This window comes from Rhinopithecus bieti, unplaced genomic scaffold, assembly GCF_001698545.2.
Source record: "Rhinopithecus bieti isolate Rb0 unplaced genomic scaffold, ASM169854v2 scaffold_3912, whole genome shotgun sequence".
In the NCBI taxonomy this organism is placed as follows: domain Eukaryota; kingdom Metazoa; phylum Chordata; class Mammalia; order Primates; family Cercopithecidae; genus Rhinopithecus; species Rhinopithecus bieti.
Window position 1 is genome coordinate 927438 of NW_016804439.1, and position 18677 is coordinate 946114.

The 18677-nt window shown below is 41.6% G+C and overlaps 1 long non-coding RNA gene across 1 annotated transcript in view; it reads left to right on the forward strand.

Moving 5' to 3' along the window:
- Window positions 1-223: 223 nt before the first annotated feature.
- The window catches only part of LOC108527179 (uncharacterized), a 32201-nt gene continuing 13747 nt past the window's right edge, over window positions 224-18677 (forward strand). The window contains exons 1-2 of the long non-coding RNA XR_001884727.1: window positions 224-388; window positions 18296-18429. This is a non-coding gene — a long non-coding RNA (uncharacterized LOC108527179). The remainder of the gene's footprint in view (window positions 389-18295; window positions 18430-18677) is intronic.

Sequence of the window (18677 nt, forward strand, 5' to 3'; positions counted from 1 at the left end):
CCGGCCGAGTCGCCGCTTCCGTCCGCCCCTCCCGTGGCTCCCCGGGGCTCCCGGCCGCGGCCGCCTCTGCGGTCAGACTGTCTAGTCCAGGAGATGCCACAGTCCGCCAGGGGCCGCGGCCCGCGCCCCGAGGGGATGCGCCGCCTTGCCCGCATCCTTCCCGCACCCTCCCGCCTGGCCGCTGCCCTCTCCCGGGCCACTGAGAGGGGCGCCCTCCCTGCTCGCGGCCGCCCGGCCCGCTTGACATACCAAGAATAGCTGCACACAATTGTACCTTTCCCGGCCAAGAAACTTCCCCCGCTGGGGAGCGCGGCCCGCCTCCCTCACCTAGCCGGGGCCAGCAGAGCCCGCTACCCGCTCTCCTGCTGCGATCCGGCCCCGCCGCCAGGTGCGCGCCCTCCCCTCCCACGCTCCCGCCCCCTGCGGCGGCCAGGCCCTCCGGGCTGCAGAGCAGGGTCGTGGCCTTGGCACGTGCGGCCGCTTCCCCACGGCGGAGTCCGACCCCCGCTCCGCCCGACTTCCAGTGCAGTGGAAGGAAGGTCTCTGCCCCTCCACCACGGCTCGCCACTGAGGGTTCGAGCGAGCGAGAGAGTTCCTTGCATTCCCCACTTCCCGCCCGCTCAGCCCACTTTAGGCTGCTTGATGATCGCCCTCGCGCTGAGCGTCAGAACTCCCACCCTTCGTGGTTTAAAGGACACTCAGGGGACAGCGACGTGGCAGGTTATGCGGTATCCGTAGCGGCCCTGGGTAGGTGTGCAGGGCCGCGGGGCGGGAGGCACACAGGTCGGTTTGCGTGGGTCCTTTTCACACCAGTGCTCAAATCAGGTCTCCACAAAGGAGTCTACTAATCTGTCTGAGCAACCTGGGCCCTCACTCCACGCTCCTGAGGCACTATCCAGGCCACAGGTTGATGGCTTCATCTTTGGAGGAAGATAAAGACCAGTTTGTACTCTGCTGAAACGAAAGCAAACCCTTGTTCTTATTTTTCTGGTTGTTTACTTTTATGAAGAAAACATTATAGAGCAGAGACTACTAGAATACTACCTAAAACCTAGCGTCTGTATTTAACAACTATTTGCCTTTTGCCTTATTTATCACCTTTTCTGCTGGAGGGTTTTATTTTTTAATTTTTTAAATTGTATTTACTTGTTTGTTTTTTGAGACGGAGCCTCACTCTGTCGCTCAGGCTGGAGTGCAGTGTCACCATGTCGGCCCACTGCAACCTCCGTCTCCTGGGTTCAAGCAGTTCTCCTGCCTTAGCCTCCCGAGTATCTGGGATTACAGGTGCCCACCACCATGCCCGGCTAGTTTTCTTATTTTTAGTAGAGATGGCGTTTCACCATGTTGGCCAGGCTGGTCTCGAACTCCTGACCTCAAGTGATCCACCCACCTCGGCCTCCCAAAGTGTTTGTTTGTTTGGGGAAGGAGTCTCGCTCTGTCGCCTAGGCTAGAGTACAGTGGCGCTATATCGGCTCACTGCAAGCTCTGCCTCCTGGGTTCACGCCATTCTCCTGCCTCAGCCTCCCCAGTAGCTGGGGCTGCAGGCGCTCGCCACTGTATTTTTTTAGTAGAGACGGGGTTTCACCGTGTTAGCCAGGATACTCTCGATCTCCTGACCTCATGATCCACCCGCCTCAGCTTCCCAAAGTGCTGGGATTACAGGCATGAGCCACCACACCCGCCCGTTCTTTTTTGCTTTTTAAGTTTTTTAAGAGCTCTGTGGCCTAGGTTGGAGTGCAGTGGCGCCATCATAGCTCACCGTGACCTTGAACTCGTGGACTCAAGCGATCCTCCTGCCTCAGTCTCCCAAGTAACTGCGACTACAGGCAAGTGTCACCACACCCAGCTAATTTATGTATTTTTTTGTAGAGAGAAGGGTGTCACTATGTTGTCCAGGATGGTCTCAAACTCTGACCTCAAGCAGTCCTCCCGCCTTGGCCTCCTAAAGTGCTAAGCCATCACACCTGGTGGAGAGTTTTAAAGTAAAGATAGGAAATTTCACCCCATATGGTACCATATACATATCATTTTTAAAAGGACACTTTCCCACTTTGCGAGGCTGAGGTGGGTGGATCACGAGGTCAGGAGTTCGAGACCATCCTGGCCAACATGGTGAAACCTTTCTCTACTAAAAATACACACACACAAAAGTTTACTGGACGTGGTGGTGGTACTCGGGAGGCTGAGGCAGGAGAATCGCTTGAACCAGGGAGTCAGAGGTTGCAGTAAGCCAAGATCACACCACTGCACTCCAGCCTGGCGACAGAGCGCGACTCCATCTCAAAAAAGAAAAAAAGACACTTTCCTACATAAACATATTTTCACACCTAACTAAAACTAACAATAATTATCAACTCATATCAAATTCTTCCAACTGACCCAGAAATGTCTTTTACAGCTGACTTACTCAGACCAGAATCTAATCCATGACCACCCATTGCATTTGAGTGCATCTTTTTTAACCCAGAAGAGACTCCTCCTCCTCCACACTCCCCCTTTTTTTGGAATGACAGTGCCTTGTTGGAAAAACCAGACTGTCTTCTGGATTTATCTTAGACTTCTTTGTGGTGTCTTCAACATATTTCTCTTCTCTCTGTACTTCCTGTGCTCTGGAAGTTAGCTCTAAAAGCTAGATTGGAACCTATCTCTTCTGAGTAAACAGTTCACCACCCACATTCTTCCGGATTGGGGTGATGGTTTTGTTAGGTTCATTTTGTTCAGCCACTTTTATTGGCACTATCTCTAGTCTGTGGGTCTGTTTAAAAAAGCTGACAAGCAAGCTTCAGGAATACAACTGTTCCTGCTGAAAGGGAGGCCACTGACTGAACCATCTCTTCGCCTCCTGGCTACACTCTGATCAGGCCAAACCCCAAAAGAAAATGGAATGATGAAAGAAACTGGGAAGATATTTCTCTCTTGTTGGCTATTCAAAAACTTTTAAGTGCGGCGAGGCACAGTGGCTCGCGCCTCTAATCCCAGCACTTTGGGAGGCCCAGGCGGGCAGATCACTAAGTCAGGAGTTCACGACCAGCCTGGCCAACATGGTAAAACCCCGTGTCTACTAAAAATACAAAAAAATTAGCCGGGCATGGTGGCAGCCACCTGTAATCCCAGCTACTTGGGAGGCTGAGGCAGGAGAATCGCTTGAACCTGGGAGGGTGGAGGTTGCAGTGAGCCGAGACCATGGCACTGTACTCCATCCAGCCTGGGCAAGAGAGTGAGAATCCACCATCTTCAAAAAAAAAAATAAAAAAAAAAATTTTAAGTAATTAGTGAATACCTCATATGTGCTAGATGTTATAAGTGATACAAAATTTTAAAATTCTAGATGCTGAATCCTATGCACTATTCAGTCCAGTAGGACATTCTGCAAGCTTCACAAGGATTATTATTCTTAGAGTTAATATATACATACATTATACCATTTAAAGCCCCTGCTGTGTAACTAGCTTTGGGGGTGGCAGCCCAGAATGTTAAGAAGTGCACAGCCTTGGGGATCTGAATGCCTTACAATATTAGCAAGCTACCAGAATCACTAAGTTTCCATTTCTTCATCTGAATAATGTGATAATACTTCAAAGGATTGTTGTGAGAATTAAATATGATGGTGGATATAAAAGCGCAAGACATTGCTTAGACGCTCAACAAATGAAGGTTGAAGGTTATTTCCCTTTGGTCTCTCTTTCTAACAGTGTGTCACATTTTTCCTAAAAAATAGGAATTTCATGTATTTGTTCAAATAGTTATATGGAAAGGCTGAAGGATTTTGCAAATCCTGTTTCAAGTCGGCTCAGGCACCAGTCACTGCTTGGCCTCTTTAATGTTGAAAGTTTGCAACTCAGAAGACCCAAATATAATTCTTTGCCTCCTAATATCAGTCATTAGAATGTTTTACCCTTCTGGAAAGATTTATACAGCTCTGTAGAGAAAAGTACAGCACCTGCCTTAGGAGTTTGAAATGAAATTCACAACAACAAAACATCAAAATATGTATTTATTTTCCAAAGGAATTTGAGATACCTTTCAATATTTAAAAATGTAAAAAAGTACAATTGTCATATATTGATGCATTAGTGATTAACTCTTGATGGGAGAAAGGGGTACGATCTTTCTAGAAGGTCACTTGGCAATAAATATAAAAAGTGTTTCAAATGCCCACACTCTGTCCCAGCAATTCCACTTCTTGGAATTTATACCAAGGACCTGAGCAAACATAGATGTACAGAATGAAGTAATGGTGGTAGACACAGAGATGCCCCATAGGAGTGTCATAGGAGGACTTGCTTCACAGGAGGATTTGCTGCTCAGCCTTGGAGAATGTGGTCAACAGATACCCCTAGCTATCAGCCCCTTCAGAGTTGGCCTCAGCTGCAGAGTGCAGCCTCACCTGAGGTCCTTCCCCTCCCAGGACAGCCCTCATCTGGTCAGTGAATGACAAGATTATAAAAGCCTAGCCATTTCCACCCAATGGGACAACACTCATAGGCCTTTACAGTAGACCCTGGGGTCTGCTGAGGCTGCAGGACTGCACCACAGTTCACCTTCTCCCTTGCCCACACTTCCCTCTTCCATTCACAGGAATCTAGCCCTAGTTAATATCTTACACCTCCAGTGCCATTTCTGTCAGCTTCTAAGGACTCAACCTGTGATGGCATCAAGCATGACTTGTTAAGAATGAGAATCATTAGAATCCCAAAGCTACCAAAACCCCTAACAATAGAGATGGTGGAGTAAATTATGGTTCCTCCATAGAGTGAGATATTGTGCAGTCATTAAGAATGTAAAGAGTCCAGGTGTGGTGGCTCACACCTATAATCCCAGCACTTTGGGAGGCCAAGGCGGGTGGATTGCTCAAGCTCGGCAGTTCAAGACCAGCCTGGGCAACATGGTGAAACCCCATCTCTACTAAAAGTACACAAATTAGCTGGGCATACTGGCGCACGCCTGTAATCCCAGCCACTTGGCAGGCTGAGGCACAAGAATTGCTTGAACCCAAAAAGCAGAGGTTGCAGTGAGCTGAGATCACACCACTGCACTCCAGCCTGGGCAACAGAGAGAGATTCTGTCTCAAAAAAAGAAAAAAATAATGTAAAAGGACATTCAGTGGCACAGGAAAGAGTTAAAATATATTGCAAAGTGAAAAAAGGCAGGCTGGGCATGGTGGCTCACGCCTGTAATCCCAACACTTTGGAAGGCTGAGGCAGGTGGATCACCTGAGGTTAGGAGTTTGAAACCAGCTGGGCCAACATGGTGAAACCCCGTCTCTTCTAAAAATACAAAAAAAAAAAGAAGAAGAAGAAGAAAGAGAGAGAAAAAGAAAAGAAAAGAAAAGAAAAGAAAAGAAAAGAAAAGAAGGAAGGAAGGAAGGAAGGAAGGAAGGAAGGAAGGAAGGAGAAAGAAAGGGAAAGGGAAAGGGAAAGAAAGGGAAAGGGAAAGGGAAAGGGAAGGAAGGGAAGGAAAGGGAAGGAAAGGAAGGAAAGAAAGGAAAGAAGTGTATAAAGCACCTTAGTTTGGGTTAGTTTGGGTTAGTATTTTTTAAATGTTTAATTTTGGCCACATAGAACAATTTGGGAAAAACATCACTGAACTTTTGACAGTGGTTATTTCTTTTCTGTTTGTTTTGTTTTGTTTTGTTTTGTTTTGTTTTGTTTTTTAAGACAGGGTCTCACTCTGTCACCCAGGCTGGAATGCAGTGGCACTCATTGCAACCTCAGCTTCCCGAGCTCAAGTGATCCTCCCACCTCAGCCTCCCGAGTACCTGGAACTGCAGGTACATGCCACCACGCCTGGGTAATTTTTGTATTTTTTGTAGAGACGGTGTTTCATCATGTTGCCCAGGTTGATTGCAAATTCCTGAACTCAAGCAATCCACCTGCCTCAGCCTAACAAAGTGCTGGGATTACAGGCGTGAGCCACTGTGACCAGCCACCAACAGTGGCTATTTCCGAGTGGAGATTTTGTACCTCTCTCTCTTTTCCAAGTGTTTTTACAAAAGACACGTATATTACTTTTATAAATAAGAAAATCTGTATGACACAAAAATAAAATTGGCTTTCCATATCTGCAGGTTCTACATCTGCAGATTCAACCAACTGTGGATCTAGGGGGTATGGAGTGGGGAAAACAATGAAAATAACAATACGACAATTAAAAAGAACACAAATGTTAAAAAATACAGTATAACTGTTTACATAGTATTTACATTGCATTAGGTATTGTATTAAGTAATCTAAAGATGATTTAAAGTATATGGGAGGACCGTGCAGGTTTTATGCAAATACTACATAATTTTATACAAGGGACTTGAGAATCTGTGGGTTTTGGTATGAACAGGGGATCCTAGAACAAATTCCCCCAAATTCTGAGGGATGACAGTATGTCCAAATTTGACTTCTACCTCATCCCACAACCTTCAATCCCCTCCTGCCTTTCCTGACTCCGTAAATGGCACCATGCCTAAAATTTGAGGGTCATACACGACTTTTTCGTCTTTCATCCCAATGCCAACCCCATTTCCAGTCTTGTCAATTCTATTAATACTACCTTAGTTCAGTCTCTCATTAGCTCTCAGTTAGATTTCAGAAACAGTAATGATCTTCTTGAAATCTGACTCTTTTTAATTTTTATTATACTTTAAGTTCTAGGGTACATGTGCACAACGTTCAAGTTTGTCACATATGTATACATGTGCCATGTTGGTGTGCCGCACCCATTAATTCGTCATTTACATTAGGTATATCTCCTAATGCTGTCCCTCCCCCCTCCCCTCACCCCACAACAGGCCCTGGTGTATGATGTTCCCCTTCCTGTGTCCAAGTGTTCTCACTGTTCAATTCCCACCTATGAGTGAGAACATGCGGTGTTTGGTTTTCTGTTCTTGCGATAGTTTGCTGAGAATGATGGTTTCCAGCTGCATCCATGTCCCTACAAAGGACATGAACTCATCCTTTTTTATGGCTGCATAGTATTCCATGGTGTGTATGTGCCACATTTTCTTAATCCAGTCTGTCATTGATGGACATTTGGGTTAGTACCAAGTCTTTGCTATTGTGAATAGTGCCACAATAAACATATGTGTGCATGTGTCTTCATAGCAGCATGATTTATAATCCTATGGGTATATACCCAGTAATGGGATGGCTGGGTCAAATGGTATTTCTAGTTCTAGATGCTTGAGGAATCACCACACTGTCTTCCACAATGTTGAACTAGTTTACAGTCCCACCAACAGTGTAAAGGTGTTCCTATTTCTCCACATCCTCTCCAGCACCTGTTGTCTCCTGACTTTTTAATGATCGCCATTCTATGGCGATCATTAAGGATATGAACAGACACTTCTCAAAAGAAGACATTTATGCAGCCAACAGACACATGAAAAAATGCTCATCACCACTAGCCATCAGAGAAATGCAAATCAAAACCACAATGAAATCTAACTCTTAAACCACCAACATACTCCCCACTCCTGCCCCAATTAACCTCTCTTTAAAGGACTCCCAGTGGCCTTTAAAAACCATCTGATGGTTGCCAGCCCATTAAGTGGTGTCCTTCGGGATCTGCTCCTGCCCACTTCTCTAACCACGTCTTAACCTGACCTTCTGCCTTTTCCAGAAATGTGTTTCTCTCCTTCCCTTTGCCTTGCTTTCTCTTACCTATTCTTCCAGGCTCAATTCAGGCTCTTCCTTCTCAGAATTCAAAAAGCTTAGCAGATCCTCCTGAGCAAGGTGAGACATATCTTCATTATGCAATCATAGCCCCTTTCACAAGGTATTATATTGCCTCTTTTCCTCATTGAACCATAAGCAATTTAAGAGTACCTGGCTTGGTGCCTGACATATATCTAGTATTCAACAACTGTTTATTATCTGGAATGTGTATATGTAAAACCTATAACGTAACGTACAGAATAATGCATTGATAACAGCACAATAGAAAATATCATTGCTTAGTGCCACTGATACAAGAATTTCCTTACAGCAGGGCCTCTCAACAGAAAGACAATTGACAATCTGGGTCAGATAATTCTTTGTTATGGGGATTGTCCTGTGCATCTTGGAGGTTTAGCAGGATCCCTGGCCCCTACCCACTAGACACCAGCAGTATCCCTGTAGAAGTGATAACCAAAAATGTTTCCAGACACTGCCAAATGTCCCCTGGGGGCAAATCAGCCTCCCGTTGAGGACAACTATTCTACACAGAGAAACTGGCTTTGTCAGGAAATGCTTTTCTACAATAACAGTGAACCTTAGGCCCAAGTTTCTTGCAGCAAGTGGTGGGGTAGTGGGGGAGAGGAGTTAGGATGAATTGGGCAGAAAAAGGCTACTCTGTGTTGTAAAGGAAGAAGGGATGGGGCTGAATGGTGCCTGGGCAAAGATTGTAAGAGACGAGGTCCTGTTGGCTGGAAATAATTGAAAGAGGAAGCAGATACAGTGAGAATTCTTCTAATAAAAGAACTGAATTTTGTACTGTGATTGGTTATGATTCAAAAAGGTGCCTGCCCTTATAAGCTCAGAAATAACCAACATATGGATTTTGTGTGTATTTCTCATGCTTATATGACAGCTTAGTTAACACAAAGAAAGACTCCTAGAAGGTAGATTAAAAATATATTTAGTAATAATTATACTTATCCCATCTCTACCCCATTTGTACCCACAAAAAATACATCTTCAGTGTCAGTAATAAGAAGATGTGATGTTGTCAGTACTTACATAATGATATTCAGACAGGAAGTTTCAATTTTATATTTGGAAATCAAAGCCAGAGAACAAAGAAGCCAAAATGTTACAGATAATGATTAAGAAATGAACATAAGAGGGAAAACATGTATGCACCAGAAAGCAAAAGGAGAAAGACAAAGTGAATCCCATATGAGAACACTCCTCCAAAAAGAAGACAAACCTCCAGGAAGTTTCCAGTGCAGCTTTAGGATGATGAATCCTACAGTGGACGAAGGCAAGGGTCATAAATTTGTCTTCTGAAGCTACTGGCTTGTTAACTGAGAAGGGATAGATGAGAAGCCCTTGAGTTCTTATCGACCTTCATCTCATGTACACAGACATCTCATTAAGAGATCAACTGAGATGGTAACTTTCAAAACATGGGACCAACCCCATAATTTGAAAAGCAGTTGGTTGCTTTCTTCCTACTATAAAGGTCTTAAGGGTTTTTTTTGTTTGTTTGTTTTTTGTTTTTTTGGAGGTTTCTTTCTTTCTTTCTTTCTTTTTTTTTTTTTAACAAGTAGAGGGGTTTCCTGTCATTGAACTAAAATCATTTAACATAAATCCAAGTCCTTTTTTAAAGGTCCCCCATTCTAGCTAGAATTGCAAAACCACATTATAATTCTCTAAGTGATAGCAGTGAGATCAAAAGGACTTACCCTAGAATTAGCTTTAAAATAAACTATTGCAGCTTCTGGGAACGAAGAAGGAGAGAATGTGTGTTTACTAAGCTTCTCTTCCTGAAGCCCATGAAATGAAAAAAAATAAAGTCTGTGTTTTCCCTAGAAGGATATCTTTAGTAGGGATAATCAAAGATAAAAATAGTCAAGTCCAGTTTTCCCTAAAATACATTTGTGTGTGTGAGTGTGTGTGTGTGTGTGTGTGTGTGTGTGTGTGTGTGTTTATGTTTTGGTAAAGAATTTCTACCTGATCTCTCATTAACTTTATTTGATAAGATAAATAACCTTACTATCAGTTCAAATTGTTTTGTTAAAAAGGCAGGGGAAAATATTTAAGCACAATATGCACTATATGATTAATATAGATTAACCTCCTCAACTTATGATAGGGTTACATCTGATAAACCCATTATAAGTTGAAAATATTGTTAAATATTTAACCTACCAAACATTATAGCTTAGTCTAGTTTCCTTAAACATCCTCACAACAAGTACATTAGCCTACATTTGGGCAAAATCATCTATTGTAAAGCCTATTTTATAACAAGTTGTTGAATATCTTATGTAATTTATTGACTACTGTACTGAAAGTGAAAGAATGGTTGTATGGATACTCAAGTACGGTTTTGGCTAAATGTGTATCTCTTTTGCATCATCGTAGTCAAAAAATCGTAAGTTGGGGACCATCTGTACTTTAGAATTGTACTTGCAATTCTTGTTTACATTCTGAAATTGAACTCAGAAATGAAACAACCCATACATTAGAGGAAATTTATACTGCCTATAAAAGTTTAAACTACAATTTTTATAATAACCCCTTCATTCCCCTATTCTATTACTACTAGGTGGATAGCAGTAATATTTTAGCTTCAAAAAGGAAAGGATAGTACCTATGGTTGACAATAATGTATTGTACACTTAAAAATATATTGGCTGAGTGTGGTGGCTTATGCCTGTAATCCCAGCACTTTGAGAGGCTGAGGTGGGTGGATTGCTTGAACTCAGGACTTTGAGACCAGCCTGGGCAACACGGTGAAACTTGGTCTCTACAAACAATACAAAAATTAGCCAGGTATGGTGACGTGCAACTCTGGTCCAAGCTACTTGGGAGGTTGAGGTGAGAGAATGGGTTAAACCTGGGAGGGAGATGTCATAGTAAGCTGAGATTGTGCCATTGCACTCCAGCCTGGGTGACAGAGTGAGACCCTGTCTCAAAAAAATTGTGTGTGTGTGTGTGTGTGTGTGTGTGTGTGTGTGTGTGTGTGTGTGTATGTGTTAAGAGGGTAGATGATATGGTTTGGCTGTGTCCCCACCCAAATCTCAACTTGAATTGTATCTCCCAGAATTCCCATGTGTTCTGGGAGGGACCCAGAGATAGGTAATTGAATCATGGGGCTGGTCTTTCCCCTGCTATTCTCATCATGGTGAATAAGTCTCATGAGATCTGATGGGTTTATCAGGGGCTTCTGCTTTTGCTTCTCCCTCATTTTCTCTTGCTGTCACCATGTAAGGAGTACCTTTCACCTCCCGTCATGATTTTGAGGCCTCCCCAGCCATGTGGAACTATAAGTCCCATTAAACCTCTTTTTCTTCCCTGTCTCGGCTATGTCTTTATCAGCAGTGTGAAAACGGACTAATACAGTAGGTCTCATGTTTACCACAATAAAATTTTCAAAAACATTTTTTAAAGGAAAGGATTAAAGACCACAGACTGACTGGCCTGGAGACAAGAGACCAACTTGTATTCCTAGGTTTACCATTATTGTTTATCTGGGCCTCCACTGGAAGAGCACAGTGATCTTAAGCAAACCTCACCCTCACCTCTACCCAGTGTGAAGAAACCTTACAAACAGCTATGAAATGAAGTTCTCGGCTGGTCTTCACAGCTTCAGCATGACCTTGAAATCTTCATTTGTACGCAGACAGGTCTGATACTCCCTCAAGAGCTGAAAATAATTATGGGAGAAAAGGGAAGCCTTGGAGCCAGCTCCATCAGAAGATTCCCTATGAAACAAGGTAACGGAGTTTCCCTGAACATGAAGTTCAGTTTAGAATGCACATAAGGATCATGAACAACACCACATGATCTCTAAGGTAAACCATCAAAGTCTCTCCCAAGCTCTTGGACTAGGAATGTTCTATCCATCACTATACTATAAATCTCTTTGGTCTTTGTGGATAGAAATAGACCAGTGAGGCCAAACTACTCCAAACTCATGTAACTGAAATTCCACAAAAAATGAATCCGTGACCCTAGGGCTTTCTCTGGAGAGGGAGAAGACATCTATCTACAGCTTCATTTCTGCTTACTGAGAAAATCAACTGCAGAGGAAGCGCTGCCTAAGACTTTAATATGAATCAAAACCACACACATGCACACATACACACATCTTCTGCTGGACCTTTACATAGTTAAAGGGCTATCAGCTTCTGTTATTTTAAGAATTGCTGTCATAGTCTCTATTTGACTTCTGCGGAGATAGGTCTCTGGGCATGGTCTAGATAATCAGAAGAATATGAGGAGAAAGGCAAATAATACTGCATAAATATAAAAGGCGATTTATTGGGGAAAAGAGAAATTATTTGCTAGACATATTTGCCTTAGAGAAATCTCTCTGTCCCTTAATATGTGTTTAGACTGTCCAATACTTGAGAATAACTGTTTGACCTCGGGAGATCTTGTGTGAATGTGTTTTATTCAAAAGGTACTCAGAGAAGACCAAAAGAAATCAGGAAGAATAAAAAAGGCCATGATTACTTCCTACTGGCTGAGAAACCTCAACACAGGTGGCATTTCTCATGCCGACCACCATCCTATATTGTTGTGCTATAAATATTCACCACTGTTCCCATCACTTCTACTACAACTCAGACTCTAGAATATGTAACCCTGTGTGGATCCTTGTGTCTAAGGTTGTTGATATGGTTTGGCTGTGTCTCCACACAAATCCTATCTTGAATCGTAACTCCCACAGTTCCCATGTGTCATAGGAGGAACCTAGTGAGAGGTAACTGAATCATGGGAGTGGGTCTTTCTCGTGCTGTTCCCGTGATAGTAAGTCTCACAAGATATGATGGTTTTAAAAACGGGACTTTCCCTGCACAAGCTCTCTTCTCTTGTCTGATGCCATGTGAGACACACCTTTCACCTTCCACCATGATTGTGAGGACTCCCCAGCCATGTGGCCCTGTAAGTCCGTTAAACCTCTTTCTTTTATAAATTGCCCAGTCTCGGGTATGTCTTTATCAGAAGCTTGAGAACAGACTAATACAGGTGGGGTTTCCCTGAACATGAAGTTCTAATAAGTTCCAGAGTGAAAACAAGTCCTTCAGGTAGTGAGTAAAATATTCTTAAAGTAAGGGGGAAATTGGCCCTATGAAACATTTATGAAAGGTGCTCTCTCCTACAAATGAGAGCTGGCAGACCTTGACATACAGCAGAGAGGCTAGGAAGCTGGATAAAGCTGCAAAGGGTCTAATGTTTTTGCCTCAGATTTTGGAAATAGTTGTATTCAAAATATAGGTTTACAGTAGTGGTGAGCATTGCTGTACTCTAGTTTTCTCCTGAAGTGTGGAAACCTTCAGTAAAGGTGGATACATAGCTCTACCTTATGGCACCTGGAGGGTATGCCAACGCCCAACCAGAGGCGAAGTGCTACCTGGGAAGGATCACTGTCTGTCATAGATGAAGAGACTGAAACAGAAATTGAGAATTCAGCAGAAGCAAACCATTGAACCAGAGATGGCTGGAGATATGCTCACTCTTGATAATCCATGAAGATACTGGAGGAAGACTGGGATGGTCATTCAAAGCATTCTATTTGAAAATTAAAGGAGGTGTAACTCCGAAAGGTTGACTATTTAGGAATACCCCAAAAGACACCCGGTTATTATGCATCAAAAACTGACTGTATTCTCTCGCTAGTAGAACAGACTGGGAAAAACAGCATTACCCATCACGTCACCTTCCAAAGTTGCATTCCTAGTTACACTAGAGTCAGATTTCAGTAATTTTATCTCCCTATAACATTTCTAAAACAAATCTAAATTGGTAAATTTCAGCAGCCAAAGTTTTCATTGTTTTGAAAGAAAATTTTACTTGATGATACCTAAAATAAATTGCCAATTTAATTTCTTTTTAAATGCTTGTTCAGGCACAGTGGCTCATGCCTGTAATCCCAGCACTTTGGGAGGCTGAAGCGGGCAGATCACTTGAGGTCATGAGTTCCAAAACAGCCTGGCCAATATGGAGAAACCTCATCTCTATTAAAGTACAAAAATTTGCCTAGTGTGGTTGCATACACCTGTAATCCCAGCTACTGGGGAGGCTGAGACACAAGAATCACTTGAACCCGAGAGGCAGAGGTTGCAGTAAGCCGAGATCACACCACTGCACTCCACCCTGGGCAACACAGCAAGACTCCGTATCAAAAAAAAAAAAAAAAAATGTTTGGGCCTTTCTGATTCTGCCTTAGAAAATACAGAAAAATATTACCTTAGTGAGAATAGTCCTTCCTGAATTTTGTTCAGTCCTCAAAATTATATCTGTGTAAAAAATCATGACTAGGAAAGTTAAAAAACCAATACAGAAAAAAAAATGAAAAGTAATCAACAAATATTTATTGAGCAACAACAAATATTTTACTGAGTTTCCAAAGCATGATACTATTTAGTAGAGATGCCAAAATAAATAATTTCTGGTCCCCAAAAAAGTCAAACACAATTATATGCCCAATAAAAAACTAACAATATTTTAAGTTTAAATTTTAAAGACACTTAAAAATATTTTGCATTTCTAGTGGTTTGCAAGAATTTCACATCATTTTTTAAATAACTGCAATGTCAAATTAATCTTTCATTTTAGTTTATTCAACAAAATAATTTTATAGTAACATTTCGTGCCTGCAAAATTATTTGCCAAAGAGGTATTTTGTTCATTAAGCCCTAGTGGCCTAAGAGAAGTTTATTGAATACTAAACCAAAAAAGCAGGAGTTACTAACTTTAAGATTTGCTTTCAGTTGGTATCCTGATGTATTCAGCCAACACAATAAAACACCATAAAATTTTACTATGCATAACGAAATTATTGAAAATCAAGACCCATTAGTATGTACTATGCTTACTGCCAAATCTACTGAATGTATCTAATGTCAGGTTAGGAGCATGGTCGTAAATCAGTGTGACACCTGCCCTAAGCATCCGTTTCTGGTTTGATCCCTTGAAAGGAGCTCTAGACTTATAGTTCTTAAAGTAGTTAAAGGCATCATCAGAGTAGAAACATTTTAATTATGAAGGTAGTACTTACAGACAATTATAAGATTTAGAAAAATAATGAGAAAAAACTTTTCAAAGCAAATTCCAGCAGGACTTAATAATACTGGACACACAAACCTACAGTGGCTTTGAGTAGCTCAGTTGATGTTTCTGCATGTACTTACCACCTTGTATGTGAAAGCACCTTAGAAACTACAACATGTCTTATGCTGTTATAATATTTTCTACTACAAGGCATATTCTACCAGTGCAAGAGATCAACAATGATTACAAAATTGATAAGAGGGAGTTAAAAATTTCCAGTCTTGTTGTTACTGACAACAAAAATTCAAGTTGAAAATGCCTGGGAGGGGGATGAATACCCCATTTTCCATGATGTGATTACTATGCATTCCATGCCTGTCTCACAATCTCTCATGTACCCCATACATATATGCACCTACAAAGTACCCACAAAAGTTTTAAAAGAAAAAAGAGAAAAAACAAGAAAATGCCTGGGGGTAGTCTACAAAGTTGACTTAATTTTATCTCAGTTGCAGTATTTACTTCTTGCCTTCCTACTGACCTCTTTTCCACCTACATGCGTTCCTGAAGAAAAGCCAAATGGAGATGCTCTGCCTTAGTTCTTTCAAAGTAATAATATAAAAGTATTCAAGGAACTATTATTACCTTTTTTGCTGCAGATTCTGTCCCTGAGATACAGCCAACCCACACAGATGCAGACATGAGCACATATCAGTTGCCCTCAAATTTCCAGAGCTCCGAGCTCTGTTCTCTGGAAGGGAACATCATAGGACATCCAACTGTAAAACGTGAAAATGTGGCATATCCTAATTTTCTTCATAGCAGTTGTAATAAAAAATTAAAATAACTTTAGACCACACCCATATATTGAACTTATTTGAACTTGCCCTATCATTCTAGCACCATACTGAAATTCATCAAAATTCAAATAGCTATAAATGAAACATGAATGGTAATAATAACTTCAGATGTTGAAATAATTGCTCAGGATGATTTAGATTCTATAAACATAGTTATCAAAAGAAAATAGCATTCTTTGCCCCAAGAGTAAAAGATTCAGATAAAAATGTTTTCCTAATGAGCAGTGTGCTTGGGTATAGTATTATTACAGGAAAGATCAAAATTCCAGTCATCTTTGGTAAATTGCATGTCTGCTAACTTCAGCTATTTTGGGATTTTTTAAAGTTAAACCATTTCCAAGTCACAGAAGAAATATGCACGGTTCCCCTGTGCATGGAAACAAAATGCAATCTATTCATTCCATCTCCTTATTTAAATTCTTTTGAAAATTAGGTGAATCTGATGATTCATGAAACAATCTTTGAGACTACTTTCAATATAGCTTATTGCAGTCTTAGGATGATGGTAATAATAGATACCATTTGTGACTGCTGGACTTTATGTACTTCATTTATAATTCTCATATAAAATCCACATGAGAATCTTTTTGCTTAAGGTATTAATTTGCCCAAGACCACTCAAGAGTAAGTGCCAAGAATAAAACCAAGTCTCACACCAAAGTTTGAGCTCTACCCACGAAGCAATGATTTTTACACAATTGTTAGAGATCCTAATAATGTCTTTTTTTGTACAATTGTATGCCATAATCTCAGTATCATGTTCCCAATCAAGCACTGTGAGAACACTGACATTCTATATTACCAAGACCAGAAGTTTCAAAGTGAAGCAATTTTCATAACGCAGCCATTTAGTGGGAAAAGTTATCAATTGGATATTTGGCAAATTATGTTTCTCTCTTAAAACGTTGTATCAGATGGGATGGATCTCCAAACTCAATATGAGAGGTATGTATTTCTCCTGCCCAAGATTCACTTCCCCAACTGGGCTCTAGAAAATCACTATAAGTGTAACCCTGGGGCCAACAGCCTTAAGGTTATCTGGGTGCTTGTTAGAAATGCACAATCTCAGGTCTCACCTACCAGCTGAATCAGAATTTGCATTTCAACAAGATCTGGAATCTCATATCCTCATTACTGTTTGAAATGCCCTGCTACCCTACCCCAGCCTAGGTTCCTAATTATTCCATTTCTTTCCTGTTTTCTTAATTTCTATTGGTTTTTATTTTTTTTCCTCACATGAAAACATTATTTTAAAAAGTCCTCTGCTGAATCTGCACCCTCATTCCCCTCATTTCTCTTCTTTTCTCAACCAAGTGCCATGAAGGAGGTTTCTATAATTCCTGAATCCGTATCTTCTGTTCACTTCTCAACACACTGCAGTATAGTTTAGTCACCTACCAAATATCTGACCGTTACTATGTGCCAAGGACTGTATTAGACTCTGAGGATAAAATGGTGTACAAAAGCCTTGGTCCTTGTCCTCGAATTACTATCCTCAAAATCATTTTGACATAGATCACCACTGATTTCTTGAATTGTCAATTCTGGGAAGCACTCTTTATTCATTATCAGTAAGAGAACACAACTGTCCTCCTTAAGTCAGATACTGAAGAGAGTTTGCAAAAATATAATTGCAAAAATATTAAAAAAAAAAAGTGCCACTTTTCTCACTAACTTTTTTAAGAAAATATTTTTGGGGCCAGGCATGGTGGCTCACGCCTGTAATCCCAGAACTTTGGGAGGATGAAGTGGGCAGATCACGAGATCAGGAGATCGAGACCAACCTGGCTAACACGGTGAAACCCCGTCTCTACTAAAAATACAAAAAAATTAGCCGGGCGTGGTGGCGGGCACCTGTAGTCCCAGCTACTTGGGAGGCTGAGGCAGGAGAATGGCGTGAACCCGGGAGGCAGAGCTTGCAGTGAGCCGAGATCGTGCCACTGCATTCCAGCCTGGGCGATAGGGCACGACTCCGTCTCAAAAAATATATATATATATTTTTTATAAAAATGTTATTTATGTTAACATGTGATAGGCTTGTTTTTAGTTTTAAATGAACAAATATTCCTAAAAGTTATTTTAATTTCTAATAGAGATCCACAACTCTCTAGGCTGCTCAATAATTTTTAGAGTATAAGGGGCTCCTGATGTTAAAAAGTTTGAGAACAACTTATTTCGTATTAAAACCAGGTTGGTTGCTCAACGATATAGTTTGGATATTTGTCCCCGCCCAAATCTCATGTTGAAATGTAATTCCCAGTGTTGGAGGTGGGGCCTGGTGGGAAATGTTTGGATCATGGGGACAGATCCCTCCTGAATGGCGTAGCACCATCTTCTTGGTGCTGTCCTTGCACCAAGTGTGAGCTGTTGCAAGATCTGGTTGTTTAAAATTGTGTAGTACCACCCCTTCACCCTCTCTGTTGCTCCTGCTTTCACCATGTGATGTGCCTGCTCCCTCTTCACCTTCTGCCATGATTGTAAGCTTCCTGAGGCCTTCCTAGAAGTCTCTAAGCATTGCTATAGAGCCTGCAGAAGCTGTAGAACCTGCAGAACCATTAGCCAATTAAAACTCTTTCCCTTACAAATCACCCTTTAAATCATTCTTTATAGCAATGCGAGAATGGCCTAATACATTCAATAAATCCCCAGTATCTACATAGGCATCAACTCTAGAATATATAATACATATGAATAAGTTGCCCTAAACATTTTATCTCCTATGTTTGATTAATTTAGCTAAATAAGTCACTTTCAAGAGATCAGAAGTAAGATGGCCAAATAAAAGCCTCTACCAACCATCCTCCCCACAGGAACACCAAATTTAAGAGCTATCTACACAAAAAAGCACCTTCATAAAAACCAAAAATCAGGTGAGCAATTACAGTACATTGTTTTAACTGAAAATCACTGAAAGAGGCACTGAAGAGGGTAGGAAAAACAGTCTTGAATTGCTGACACCATCCTTCCCCTATTCCCCAGCAGCAGTGAATCTGTATGGCTTGAGGGAGGGAGAGTACAGTGATTATGCTGCCCTGTCACAGTGGAAAGCAACACTTGGCAGAACTCAGCCAATGCCCACAGAGGGAGCATTTAGACCAGCCCTAGCCAGAGTGAATTC